Source organism: Alosa sapidissima, chromosome 1 (assembly GCF_018492685.1).
Source record: "Alosa sapidissima isolate fAloSap1 chromosome 1, fAloSap1.pri, whole genome shotgun sequence".
Lineage (NCBI taxonomy): Eukaryota > Metazoa > Chordata > Actinopteri > Clupeiformes > Clupeidae > Alosa > Alosa sapidissima.
The window spans coordinates 50,561,976-50,576,174 of record NC_055957.1 but is presented as its reverse complement, the minus strand read 5'-3'; the positions used below and the strand labels follow the sequence as shown (position 1 = coordinate 50,576,174).

At 39.6% G+C, this 14,199-nt stretch overlaps 1 long non-coding RNA gene across 2 annotated transcripts; it reads right to left on the bottom strand.

The window, feature by feature from the left end:
• Positions 1–2,959: 2,959 nt before the first annotated feature.
• Positions 2,960–9,527, bottom strand: LOC121677615. Of its 2 annotated transcripts, XR_006021048.1 has the most exons (4): positions 9,476–9,527; positions 8,412–8,532; positions 3,796–4,466; positions 2,960–3,504 (listed from the first exon to the last, which is right to left on the bottom strand). It is a non-coding gene; the product is annotated as an uncharacterized LOC121677615 (long non-coding RNA). The 2 variants fall into 2 exon arrangements; XR_006021047.1 differs by lacking the exon at positions 2,960–3,504 and having other exon boundaries at positions 3,735–4,466.
• Positions 9,528–14,199: the final 4,672 nt, after the last annotated feature.

The window sequence follows — 14,199 nt, the reverse complement described above, 5'->3', positions numbered from 1 at the left end:
AAAACTTCCGTTTGAGAACCGATTTCTTGTTCAAATTGCGCGCCTTCTCTCCAGAGACGTTGGTACACATGCACACTCACTCTGCCAAAACGCATCACACAGGAATTGAACCCCAGTCTCCCACATGTTAACCCTTGTCTGTGACCACTGCACTATCTTCTTCCACAAGCAACTGGTGCTGGCAGCTTGCTGTGGTGAGATGTAAGAATTGTATAATACGCTTTTTGTCTTTGTATTATTTAAAAATCTAAATGCAAGTATTAAAATATGAAATGGTGGCAGATCTGGGTAACCTAGGCTGTGCTGAGTAATTGGTTCAGTCATGTGTTGAAGTGGTGTAGTTTTAAAATGAAATGTCAATTTCAGGATGAAAATGACTGAAAGGTGTGTTTTGTATCAACAGATGGTATTTTTGAACTTTTTGCAATTGTCAAGGTTCTCCTTTAGCTAATCATTAAGAACAACATACAGTATATAATGTATATAATCACAATATAATCACATACCAAATACCAAGTGGGCTATCATGATTCGGTCTTATTTAAGCTTATTTTAACTGCCTATTAATTGATATCAACAATCTTGATACAGGACCTATAATAAACAGCCCAATAAAATAAGATGACAATACTGCATTGTTTCCATGAATGTATTTCACACTGTAAACCCCAACAGGTTCAATGAACTCAAAATATTTGATGAAACTGATTACCTCAAAATATTTAGCTACAGCGGGGAAAATAAGTATTGAACACGTTAACATTTTTTTCAGTAAGTATACTTCCAGTGAGGCTATTTGCATGAAATTTTCACCAGACATTAGTATTAACTTAGGTAATCCACACATATATAAAAAATCCAAACATTAATGTCCATAAGTAGAGTTATGAGTAAAAAAGTGGAATGCCACAGGAAAAAAGTATTGAACAAGCCTACTGAAATTTCTTAAATACTTTGTGGAAAACCCTTTATTTGTAATGAGAGCTTCAAGGCATTTCCTCTATGATGAAACTAATCAGTCGAAGTATTCAGGTGTGATTTTGACCCATTCTTTTAAATAGATAGTCTTTTAATATTGAAGATTCCAGGGTTCCCTGTTGTAAATCCTGATCTTTAGGTAACTTCCAAAACTGTTCAATTGGATTTAAGTCAGGGCCTTGATTTCCTTTCTCTGAAACCAATTGAGAGGTTTTTTTTGCTGAATGCGTTGGATCATTGTCCTGCTGGAAGGTCTAGCCATGTCTCATCCTCATTGTCCTGGTGGATGGCAAGATTCTCCCATAAAAATGGCTCCATTCATCATTCCTTCAACTGTATGAAGTCTGACAGTACCATGAGATGAAAAACAGCCCCACACCGTGATGCCTCCACCTCCAAACTTCACTGTTGGTATGGTAGTTTAACAGTGATGCAGAGTGCCATTTCTCCTCCAAATATGGTGTGTAGTATGACATCCAAAGAGTTACATTTTGCTCTCACCTGACCAGAATACATTCTCTCAGTATTTCATAGGCTTGTCCAAATGTTGTGTAGCAAACTTTCAATGAGCTTCGACATGTTTTTCTTCAGTGATCATAGGTAATGCACTTCACCGCCATGGCCTCCATGCACGCTCACCCCGCATGGAGGCCATGGCGGTGAAGTGCATTACCTATGATTTTCTCTGTAACAACTGAACCTGCTGCCTCCAAGTCTTTCTGGAGCTTTCTCCAAGTGGTCCTTGGCTCTTAGGCTACACTTCTGACTATCCTTCTGACATCCTGGTCAGAAATCTTCTGAGGAGATCCTGTACATGGCCGATTGATGATGCAGAGATGTTCTTTCCACTTCCAGATAATGGCTCCAATACTGCTTACTGGATGATTCTGAAGTTTTGAAATGCATCTGTAACCAGTTCCATTGATATGTTTTGCAACAATAATGTTGCAAAGGTCTTGAAAGAGCTCTTTACTTTTACCCATCATGAAAAGTTTCTTGTGTGACAACTTGGTAACGAAAAACCTTTTTATAGCTCATCAATATGTACTAACCCAGCTTATATTCATTTGCACAGATAGGAGGGATAATTACTCTCTAACTATGTATAGATTCCAGCTCGTTCCTTGCCTTTGTGTACTGCTTTTTCTTAGCGTGTTCAATACTTTTTCCCTGTGCCATTCCACTTTTTTACTCATAACTCTACTTAGGGACATTAATGTTTGGATTTTTTAATATGTGTGGATTACCTTAATTAATACTAATGTCTGTAGAAAATTTCATGCGAATAGCCTCACTGGAAGTTTACTTACTGAAAAAAATTTTGACGTGTTCAATACTTATTTTTTTCCTGCTGTATGTTAAAAAATATTTTAAGTAATTTACTTAAAATGAGACTTTTTTAAATGCTCAAAATCTTTAAGGACAAGGATAAAATTAAAAAGAATAATGTGAGAAATAGATGTTTTAAGTTATTGTTGCATTAGTCAGACAAGCTCTTAAGACTCCAAATATTTGAGAAAATGAACAACATTAAAACAAATAATTTCAACAAACAAACATTTTTAGTAATTACTACTCTAAACTAGAAGTTATTCACACTCATTTTTTTAGGAAGTTGATGAACTGAAACATAATAATTTGACAAACATTTTAAGTAATCACTACTTAAATCGTTGATAAGTTCAATGAACCTGATCATTTTGAAACCATTGTTAAAACCAACCAAATTGACACTGGAAATGGAGTTGATGTTTTTAAGTTATGACTCCTAATAATATGTTACCACCATGACTCATTCAGTTTCCCAGACCTAAACATTGTCACTTCAGTCTCTTATATTTTTAAGTTGACTTCACTCTATTGAAACACATTTTTTGACTGTTTCGGTTTACTATTTACCTCAAAATCAAAAATATTTTATTTGTATGATTCAAATAAAAAACTACTCAATAGACAATTTCAATGCAGATTCCATTTATTTAAGAATTCCAATAGAATTCTAACAGAACAACATCCCCAGCAATGCGGTTAATACAGAAAATCAAAGAAATAACAACCTGTTACCACTTCAACAAAGGTAATAATACTCAAATAACAAAATAATAGGACAACATAAATAAAAGCGAAAAGCTCCATTGCTTGCTTGAGTATTAACATGCTGGCAGTACCAACCATGAGATTTGGAGAACAGACTGCTTACTCATCCATCATCAGCAATTTATTTTTAAGGCTAAGCAGCAGTCTAGGAGGTAACCGCTTCAGGTCTTCCAAACCCATTATAATTTTTTGAATGAAATTAAATGTGTAGGACAATTGCTTTGGATAATCGAGATGAAGTGCATAAATTAAACCAAATAGCAAAATTAACGTGTCTGTCAACTCTGCTATATCACACACAACAATATCTTCGTCAAGAACTATAGAATGGATAGCAGGACCAAACTTCACAAGGGAGTCTGTATCACCCGAGACAGTGGGAATAGCTACAGCTGCATCCGAGAAGTCTGGCAGGTCAATTTCTTCTGCCTGAAGAACATGACAGTAATTAGTTAATAAGTAGAGTAGTCAATGGAAAACACTACATGTGTATTTAATATAATATGAAATACCAGTGAATGAAAAGTTCAGGTAAAATTCCCAAATATGACATTCTTGGTGAATTACTGCAGTATGATTTAATTGCTATTCTGGTGGCTAGGAAGATGGTTGTGGTTGTTGTCTTTTGGTTGCAAGGTAGTATCAGAGAGGGCTGAAAAGAAATAGAGATATATAGAGAAGACAAAGTAAAAAAAGAAGAAAGAGTGAAAGAGGACACACAATTTAATCAAAAACTTTCCACATCCAAACATTCCAGGTCTTAAAAAATCCTGCAGAGTAATTTTCCTTCTGCTGTTGACATTGACATCTTCCTAGAAAGACAGAGGGATTGTGGGGTAATGGGAAGACAAATCAGCAGAATATTAATCCTATGCATATATTAAATAATACTATAGTACAGGTGACATGTAAATACAAGATTCACTCCTTCACGCTCCTGATATGCAACCTCCTGCTCTCTATGAAATCGTGAGAGATGAATGTTCAGTGCATTAATAGATTGGAATGAGCAAATGCATGAGTGGTGTATGCATGGTAATGGGCTGACCCTTGAAAACTGACTGTGATTTAACTAATAATGGCAAAGTAACTGAGCCTGTGTCTCGGAAGAGGCGTCACATGACCTGCATATAGCCAACACATTTGATACAAAAGCATCACTTAACCCTAGCCTTTGTGTATCCCTGTGGAGAGATGCAAAGGGATAACATTAGGCTATTCTCATTGGTAAATAAATGCTTACAAAATATCACTATAACTTATAATAATATAGGCTGCACGTTGGCTACATTGTGACACTAGTAAATGGAGGACAAGTAAGTTATCACTTACCATGGTGTGATGGTGGTTCCTTGCACAGAACTGAAAACATGTCACACAGCCATCTGGTCCTGAGGGGAAAAACATTATGAACAGTATTATTTCACTTTTTTGCACAAAAGTCAGTCAGACAGTCTCTTCTTCTCTATCTGTATAGGCAGGCCTATCAGAGTCAGACGTTGCCATTGATCATGCTTAGGCTATTGTCAGTAAGTTCGGAGCTACAACTTGGCTTCCTATCCGTGTTAACAAAACTGGAATTGACGTTAATAGAAGACATATGCTCTTGCTGCAGGGTTATTCTTCAACTATGGTACTCTTTGACCTGGTAATTTTCAGAAAATGTCACATCTTTCAGTAAAAAAACTTTTTGCATGGTTTAATTATCTACTCTTTCTAGAAACTTGCCCTAATAGTGGCTGTAAAGATTTCAATTGAATATTATGGATTTTTGACATTTTATTCCAAAAGTCTAACTGTCATTTCCAGTATAAGTATATATACTCTTTTGATCCCGTAAGGGGAAATTTGGTCTCATTTATCCCAATCCGTGAATTAGTGAAACACACTCAGTGCACAGTGAACACACAGTGAGGTGAAGCACACACTAATCCCGATGCAGTGAGCTGCCTGCTACAGCCACGCTCGGGGAGCAGTGAGGGGTTAGGTGCCTTGCTCAAGGGCACATCAGCCGTTCCTACTGGTCGGGGTTCGAACCAGCAATCCTCCGGTTACAAGTCCGAAGCCCTAACCAGTAGGCCACGACTGCCCAATCACACATTTCCGAAACACAACAAAACGTGTTTTCAAGCAAAAATAGCATCTACTGTTCCAAATGTATTTTATTAAATATTACACATATCAGCCAAAATATTACATTTATTAATTTTCCAGAAATGCATGTTGTATTATTTTTACATGTTTAACTTAAAATATGTGTTGTGATGGAAATGACAAAGTGTGGTGGAGATGACATAATGACATAGACAAATTAAAACAAAAAAAATGCATCCCTGCCATATGTTATGTAATTATGATGGGGTTTTTTCTACTAGGCTAGATTCTTTAGTAGGCCTACTATGAAGCAAATCAACTGTGTTTTCAGGGCAATGTCATTTCCACCACACGTCACCATGTCATTTCCACCACCAAAAACAAAAAAGTAGTAAACATTTTTTAGTTTTTCTTATTTCTTCCAAGGACAAGAAAAGGATCATAGTTGAAGAATTACCCCGCAGTGTTACTTTGCATTACATCTAGCAGCTAATGCGAACCATATAGCTTATGGCAGCTATAGGCTACTAATAAAAAGTGCGCTGCCTGTTTGTGCGTGTCATGCAGTGGCGTAACTATAGTAGGTGCAGCAAGTGCAGTCGCACCAGGGCCCGTGACCTCCCGGGGCCCGTCGCTACCCCCGCAATGCAATTGCTGGGAAATTCTATACAGGTCCTTTCTGACTACCGGCGTGCCTTTGACCAGGCCAAGGCTACAGCGCAGACGCTCGCAAATAAATGGGGGTTCAGAGTACATTTGAAAATGTTAGAGCACGGAGAGTGAAGCGTCACTTTGACGAACTATCGGAAGATGAGCGCTTAACCGATGCAGAGAGATACTTCAAAGTGCAGGTATTTAATGCAACTCTGGACATCATAATCAGAGTCAGCTCTTCCAAAGATTTGCAAGTATGCGGGAAATTTGTCATGTGTTTGAGTCTTTACGTCCTATGACCCTTCAACTCGCAGGTGATGATGCTTGAAAAGGCAAGACGTTTGTCAGACCATTATAGCAGGGACATTGCACCGACATTCCCAACACAACTCCTCTCATTCAGGTCTTGCTTTAAAGCAGAGATTTCACAGAAGTCATCTATTTTTCAACTTGCCAAAATGCTGGTGGTAGATTATGACAGTGTAACATCCATATTCGGGGAAGTGTGCACTGCTCTCATGTTGTTTCTGACATTGCCTGTGACTGTGGCAACAGCTGAGCGATCTTTTTCCAAACTCAAACTTATTAAAGGAGAATTCCGGTGTGATATTGACCTAAAGTGTATTGAAACATGATACCGAGTGTGAACGTATGTCTCATAGCCCATCTCGACTTGTCCCCTGCACTCCAAAATCTGGCGCTAGTTAGCCGATGCTACCAACAACTTTTTCAGTAGTGGTGCTTCGGCATCGGGCTAGCCATGCAAATAAATCACTGTTTTACACCCATTTACGAGGCTCAATGTATCTCCACACTTCATTGGTAGACTTCCTAGGGCCCTGACATTTAAAACGAGACATTGAGAACTTTGAAAAAGCACTGGTAGTTTACTTACAAGACGATTTATACAGACAGTATCTTCACGAAGTTTAACGTTTGCAGCCATCTTGAATTTTGTCACGATAAGTCGAGCAACGAGTAAGAATGAACAGGTATGATAAGGGATCAGATTCCAAAAATAATTCAGTGGAAATGCATGGATTCCAGTTTCTTCCAGTAGCAGCAACTGGAATCCATGCATTTCCACTGAATTATTTTTAGAATATTACAAGAGTTGCCCCTTGCGTTGGCCGTACAATGTAGCCTACTGTGCGTACAATTTATTCATGAAATAATTCAATATTACAACAATTAAAATAGCTTGTGTACTGTCTTAATTGAAACATGCTTCGCGCACAAATGATAGCCTAGGGCAAAGAGAATGGACATCTCAACATAAGGATACATTAGAGGATGATGATTAGTGTAAATTTTGTCACATGAGAAATAAGCAGTTCTTTAAAAACGCAACGTTCCATTCAGTCATAAATCATTCAAGCGTAGGCCAGGCCTAGTGCTCGTCATGAAAAGAAAACAGCAGCTTAATATTTTCCAGGTGTTTAACAGTAGGCCTAAGTGGCCTAGTTGGTTTCTGTTTTATTTTCTTTCTTGTTCGCGTGTTGGGTAGTGAAGCGATAATGCATTTACAGCAGTAGGCTACATCATGTGAGCCAGAGCCGATATGGCCAGAACTGCTGCTCTGTAAAGGTATTTCTGTCCCACCCAAATTTGCTGAACTACTTGCGAAGTAGCCTATTCATCACAGACATCACATGTAGCCTATCACACGAAAGAGCTTTTTCTCAGCCTTTAAACGATGTTAGTGGCTAGTTGTTGTGGTAAACGGTTCGCGAGAAAAGTAACTTTAATTTAATCATATTTTTTGCGCCCGGAATACTTCGCGAACTTTCCCTCAACACATGACAAACAGCAGAATAAACAGCAGACCTTACCGAACATAAAGGTGTAGCCTAAAGCATTCCCCTGCACAGTTAGCCATTCCAGAGTAATCCGGTTTTAAATTTGCAGCAATGTCTTTATGCATATCTCCAACTTTGCGGTTCCTAATGTGTTTAAATTGTTCAATAAGTCTACATGATTTTATAACAGGCCAAATACAAAATAAATGTTACAAATATCGCCTAGATATCTGTAAGCATTACAATCAGATACATATACATAAGGCAGACAGACGCTCATGAGTTCATGCAACTGTTTTATCGCTGGATTTTAGGATAGCCTATTATGGATTGCATTCCAAGCTACAGTCAACTCTAGCAGGCATTGAATGACTGGAGACTTTGTGAATTTATAGATTGACATAATGTGCTGTCTCTGCTATTGCTGCCTTTGATCAGTTAGATTTATTTGCAATATCCTGTGGTGGGCTGGACATAGCATTGAAATGCCCGCCCAGATTCCCCTTTCCGCCTTGACCCATTCACACTGGTGGCGGAACGAAAAAACTCGGCAAAATGTCTAGGGGGCTTGGTAGTAAATTTGGCGAGACACTTTGTCCCGCCGTTCCGCCTCGGTCTATGTGAAAGGGACAGTCGTTCCGCGATTCTGGTACATAAAATCGCGGCAATTTTGCCAGTATGAAAGGGCCTTTACATAGCCTACACTTTAGCTGAGGTCTGCCCGCTGTTAGACGGTACACAAATAAATAAACAAAGTAGGCCTACACCTACATTAAGGCACGTTCTTACCTTTGTGTAGAGGCTATACGGCTTGCAGTCTGATGATGATTGATGGATCATCTCACTGATTGCTTGCAGCTTGCCTGCCTACATCCGGCGTGCGCAGCAGTCCTTGCAAACAGTCTTAGGCCTACGATGTCAAAGTGTATCAATTTACAACTGCCACAGTCGATCGTAGACTAGTTCATTCACCATTCATTGGGATTTCCGATTTTTTTATTGGTTTATGTTGGTTTGTGTACGTTATTAGGTTATTTGCCATGTTGATAATCAAGTTGCACATCTTTATTACGTCAGACGTAATTTCAATCCAATTTTGAAAGGAATGAGTTTGGGGGTCAGTTCTACTCATATACTTTTATACAACAATTCTACCACAAACTAAATAATCTGAAAACACCCCATTATTGTTTAAAAATGTTAATTTCGACATCGTTCTTACGCATCAAAAAATAGTTCCTCAATAGACAGCAACATTCCAGACCCCTCGTTACGGGTCTTTGTGGTTTACGTGTCTTCTTGAAAGAAATGTTGAAATCACATTCATATCTAGGTTTGCTGCATGCATGTTACAAGGACACTGGGCCATGTCATGTAAGGGACATGGTACTGCAAAAAAATAGCCTGGCTAGCGCCACCACTTCTCAATGAGACGTGGTCTGGGAACCAAACTTTAATTTTCTCGTATTTGAAAAAAATGCCCAGATCCGTGTATTGGGTGCCACGGATGTCTATCAAATGCTTCTGTGCATAGCTCATCATCGTCTTGCTTTCCCCCTTGTTCTGTGATTGGTCCCCTATCTCAGGCGAACATTTGCTCCATGGTCTCCAGGCTGCCTTAGCAGCGTGAATCAAATCGCACGCAAGGCAGCATGGGAACACCCAGGCTAGCAAAAAAACTATATAAATAAATGTTACACTACTGTGCACAGCCTGACGTGACGATGCTAGCATGTTAGCAGCGGTTAGCTAATTATGCTAACGTTAGTTATCTACAAGTCTCCTCCAAGTGACAATCATACACAATGCTGGCAATGCAGAGAACAATTAGCATCCTCGGTTATCTTACTTACATTGAGTTGACTGTGTGGCTTAATCCACAGATGTGGTGAAGCACTGTTTCGTTATGGTTTGCTAAGGAGTAACCTATTGCTTGAAATAGTGAGGAGCTGGGTGTCAAATCTTCGCATTGTATCGCGGAGTGATTTATTATTAGCTGTGCTGAGTCTGAGTTGAAATGTCCAGGGATATTCCAACTCATGGAACGTCTCTCGGCCAATCAGAAACAAATAAATAGTTCCATAGAACCCAATTGTTGTATAAAAAGAGCTAATCTTGTCAAAATAATCAATAACTGGGAAACTAGTTGAGTGAACTTAAAACTTTTGTGGTGCCTGAACAATATGGCAGCTTTGAGTACAGCTCTGCAATTTTATTGAGTTTAGAACACTGTTGGGGAATACAGTGCATAATCCCCCATACAACCCACTTGTAGGCTAAACTGCCATATATCCAAAACATTTGTTGAACTAAAGAGAATTCAGTCTGCTACATTTTAAAGGATGCCTTGAATGCTTCAGATAGGCTAAGCTGTAAAAAAGGGTCATCTTATTCTTGTTTAAACACAGGTTTTACAAATGAATATGCTAAAAAAGCAGGACAGGCATCATTAAATGTCTTTAATAATACTCATGGTTAGTGGTAGTGATGTAGTACTCGAGTCCGGTCTCGGACTCGAGTCCGGTCTCGAGACCAATTTCTGCTTTCTCGGTCTCGTCTCGGACTCGTTCCTTCAAAGACTCGGTCTTGACTCGGTCTCGGACCACAGTGGGAGGAGAAGGACTCGTAATTTCAGACCGAGTCCTCAAGACCAACGCATTTTTTATGTTCATATAAAAAAACAGACAACACATAACAACAATAATAATAAAATGCAATGTTGACCGGCATTATTTGAAAATGACATCCCATGGTGCAATGCAAAGATACTGCCGTCAGAGCCGTTTATTTATCTCTATGGATCTGCTGCCGGTGAGTGTCTGTAGGTCAGCATAGTCCATATTAAGACGTTAAGACTGCTCCTCTAAACAATTCCCAATCTAGCTTAGTCTGTAGGCCTAACTGTTGATTATTAACTGGGGTGATATTAAATTATGAATATTAAAACTGAAATTGTTTTATGGTCTTGGTCTCGACTCGGTCTCGACTCCTAAAGGACTCGGTCTCGACTCGGACTTGCTTCCTCAAAGACTCGGTCTTGACTCGGACTCGACTGTATTTGAAAACCAACAGGCTCTGTCTCGACTCGGTCTCGACCCTTCAAAGACTCGGTCTTGACTCGGACTCGGCATAGGCGGTCTCGTCCCCATCACTAGTTAGTGGTAGGGTTAGAAAATCACATCAGGCAAGTTCAGGTTGTCTGTGAATGGACCTGTGCATCAGTGTTGGCTTTACACAATTTATTGCCATTATTAAAATAGGCTATCCTAATCTTCAAAACATTTTAAGTGGTTTTCATATAGTAGTTTGGGTTCTCATGTGCCACCCCAATAAAAAGTCTGGACCCAGCTGGCCCCCCTATAAAATAATCCTGGCCTCGCCCCTGCTCAAAGCACGTCAGGTGTCACGTAGCCTATTTGCAGTCACATGGCCGTATCTACCATAGAGGACACCGCAGTAGGCTATTTCTTTCTTTAAGTTTTGTTTAATTTATTAAGTAAAATAGCCGACGAGACCTCAACGCACCGTCAGATGACACGTAGCCTAGTTGCAGTTACATGGCCGTATCAAGTTTCGTTTCATTTATGAAGTAGGCTAAAAATAGCCGCATGACAATTATCCTTGCCTCAACGCACCGTCAAGTGACATGTAGTTGCAGAAAGGCGTAGGCAGGGATGGATTACTGCACGGGCCTACCGGGCCCAGGCCCAGGGGCCCAAGGGGTCAGGGGGCCCTGAAGCCCAAGCCCTTGCATGGAATCATTGCCTCAATATCAACAAATCAGGATGAATCTGATTGAATTTAGTATTAGCCATCCCCAAAATGCACCAGAATACAGGAAATCACATCAAACAAATAAAAAATGTTCTGGGGGAGGACCCCCAAATAGGGGTCGACCAATTATCGGCCTGGCCGATTATTAAGGCCGATATTTAGCATTTTTATAATAATTGGTATCGGTCATTTTTTCCACCGATAAGCCGATATTGAAATGGATAAAGAATGAAACGCGCTACTTTGTCTGTAAAGCGTCTCTCACTCCCTGAATTGACCTCTCCAGAATAAGTCCCGCCTCCGTAACTTCCGTATCCATCCAACTTCCGGGCGTGGATTGTCTATGGGAAATAACATGGCGTTTCGAAATATCATACCGGTAAAACATCTGTAGGTAGCGAAGTTGAAAAAGCTGGTGGGCAGATTGGCCTACACACTTCTGCCATCTAGTTTCCACTGGATTTTTTTTATTGTCGGTGCCGTTTAAAGGAACCGTATGTAAGAAATGTAATTCAATTAATCATAAAATGGCCCTGATTTGTCACTAGACATTAGGAAATCATGCTAATTTCAAATACTTATATCACTGACAACAGTAGTCCGGCCAGGATATCGTCATTTAAAAAAGTGAAGTTGCAGCCCTCAACTGATATTGATGTTTACATATTTGTGTTTTAGCCTGATCCACCACCCTCCACCTATCTAGTAATCACAAAGTCAGTAGTGTTTCGGCATCTGGGTTGCCAGCTCTGCTCTAGTTACCACATATGCGGTGTACACCGCTCTACAGTATTTTGAAAGTGATTGTAGTACCAGTTTTGGCCAAAATCCTACATACGGTTCCTTTAAGTAGTATACTATAGACTATACTACTTAAACCACACCGAAAATCAAGAAATCCAGTGGAAACTAGATGGCAGAAGTGTGTAGGCCAATCTGCCCAGCAGCTTTTTCTACTTTGTCACCTACAGAGTTTGACAGGTACGATCTTTCAAAACGCCATGTTATTTCCCATAGACATTTGACTACCGAAGGTTGGATGGATACGGAAGTTAGGAGGCGGGACTTATTCTGGAGAGGTCTATTTGTTACTCTGTGGTCAAGAGCATTGTCCCGCCCACTACACCGTCTTATTTGTTAGTTAGCACGAATGCAGCCAATCAGGATCGAAGACTGAACACAGACAAAGTTTAGGATTCTCACTGAGGCAGACTGGGCTTCAGCTGTAGCCTACGGTGAGGAAGGTAGCCTACATTGCTGAAGTTGCAGTGAATCACAATCATCTACACTGAAGTTACAAAAACACCACTTTGTAAGCTATTGTCTCTTTGATCCGGATCAATAAGTAAAGCACCCACTTCATTTAGCGAATTCCCGATTGATGCACGTTACTGATGCTGTTTACTAGTTATCCCACAAACTCGGGTGCTGCGCGTCGGGAGTTCTCTGCCTCCGCCTCGTTCGTTAATTGTGAATAACGGGACACCTCGGCGGACATAGTACAGACAAGTCCTAAATTATGCGATAGCGAAAGTCAAAAGTCTAATTGCTCCTTTTTTAAACGGATTGTCAGAAAAGACTATACATGCACCCAGGCCAACCGTAATTTAATCCGATCTGAACAAAATCGCGTCCTGAGCTATTAACGTGTCTTTTAGGCTCTCAAAAGTGTAGCTTATAGCCTACACATGGACACAAATTGCATGCTTAAATAGCCTAAGAACTATTTTAAAACTGTTTTGTTAAACTATTCAACCGTAACACTTGCCATCACGCATGCACCTCTTCCTCTCACTCTCCCTCTCGTGCACTCACACACATGATGGCAAAGCATCCTCTTTGTGACAGGTCCCTTAACAAGCACATAGCCCATTGTGCAGGCCTACTCTATGAAAATAATTGCTATCACTCAGCTCTTTGATTAACATGATACACAGGATTTACACTTGCAAAGTGATGCAAGTTGATAGACAATTGTGTATCAAAAGAAGAAAGAAAAGTTTGCATAATTAAATGATTTTGAATTAAATTTTTGCAGCATATAGCCTTTACTATCTACCCCCCTTTTATATCGGTTATCGGCCTCCTGTTTTGGTAATAATTGATATCGGTATCGGCCCTGAAAAAACCATATCGGTCGATCCCTACCCCCAAACCCCCCTCCCACATATACGACTTATTAATAAACCTTCTAGAAAGTGTAAAGCCATTTTATTGACCCACAAGGACGTGTGTCTTCCTTTAAAGGACGAGACCACGAAGCAGAAGGGTGCAGTGATCTCAGATGACAATAACAGATATTTTAATCGTTTCTATGACAACTTCTCCTAATTGGCAACCAATATAGCACAACAGTAACACCTTTTGGTGTCTTAAATAAACACCAGTGTTTACTCTCTCACACAGTTTATGTGCATTAGATTTAAAGAGTTAAATTAACTTTTCAGTTCATTTGATATGATTAATAAGTGTCTGGGGCTTTCTTTGATGTGTAATCCTCCCAAGGTCAGCATGGGTCAGAATGGATCTATCTCTGAGTTAGTATGAATAGCATTTTATGACTCATTGTCATTGTCTTATGACGGAATAACAGTAAATCATTGCCAAAGAGCATAGTCAAGACAGTTATCCAAAATTGACCGGCTACTCTGAGAGAAAACAAAACATGATTTAATGATTTAAAAAATAATAATAGGGTTTCGGTCTACACCTTGTGAGCTACTTACCCTGTAATCAGTATAACTCCTACAGCTCAAACTTAACTCAAAACCTATATAGTGGTTGAAAAAAACAAAAAAAATGG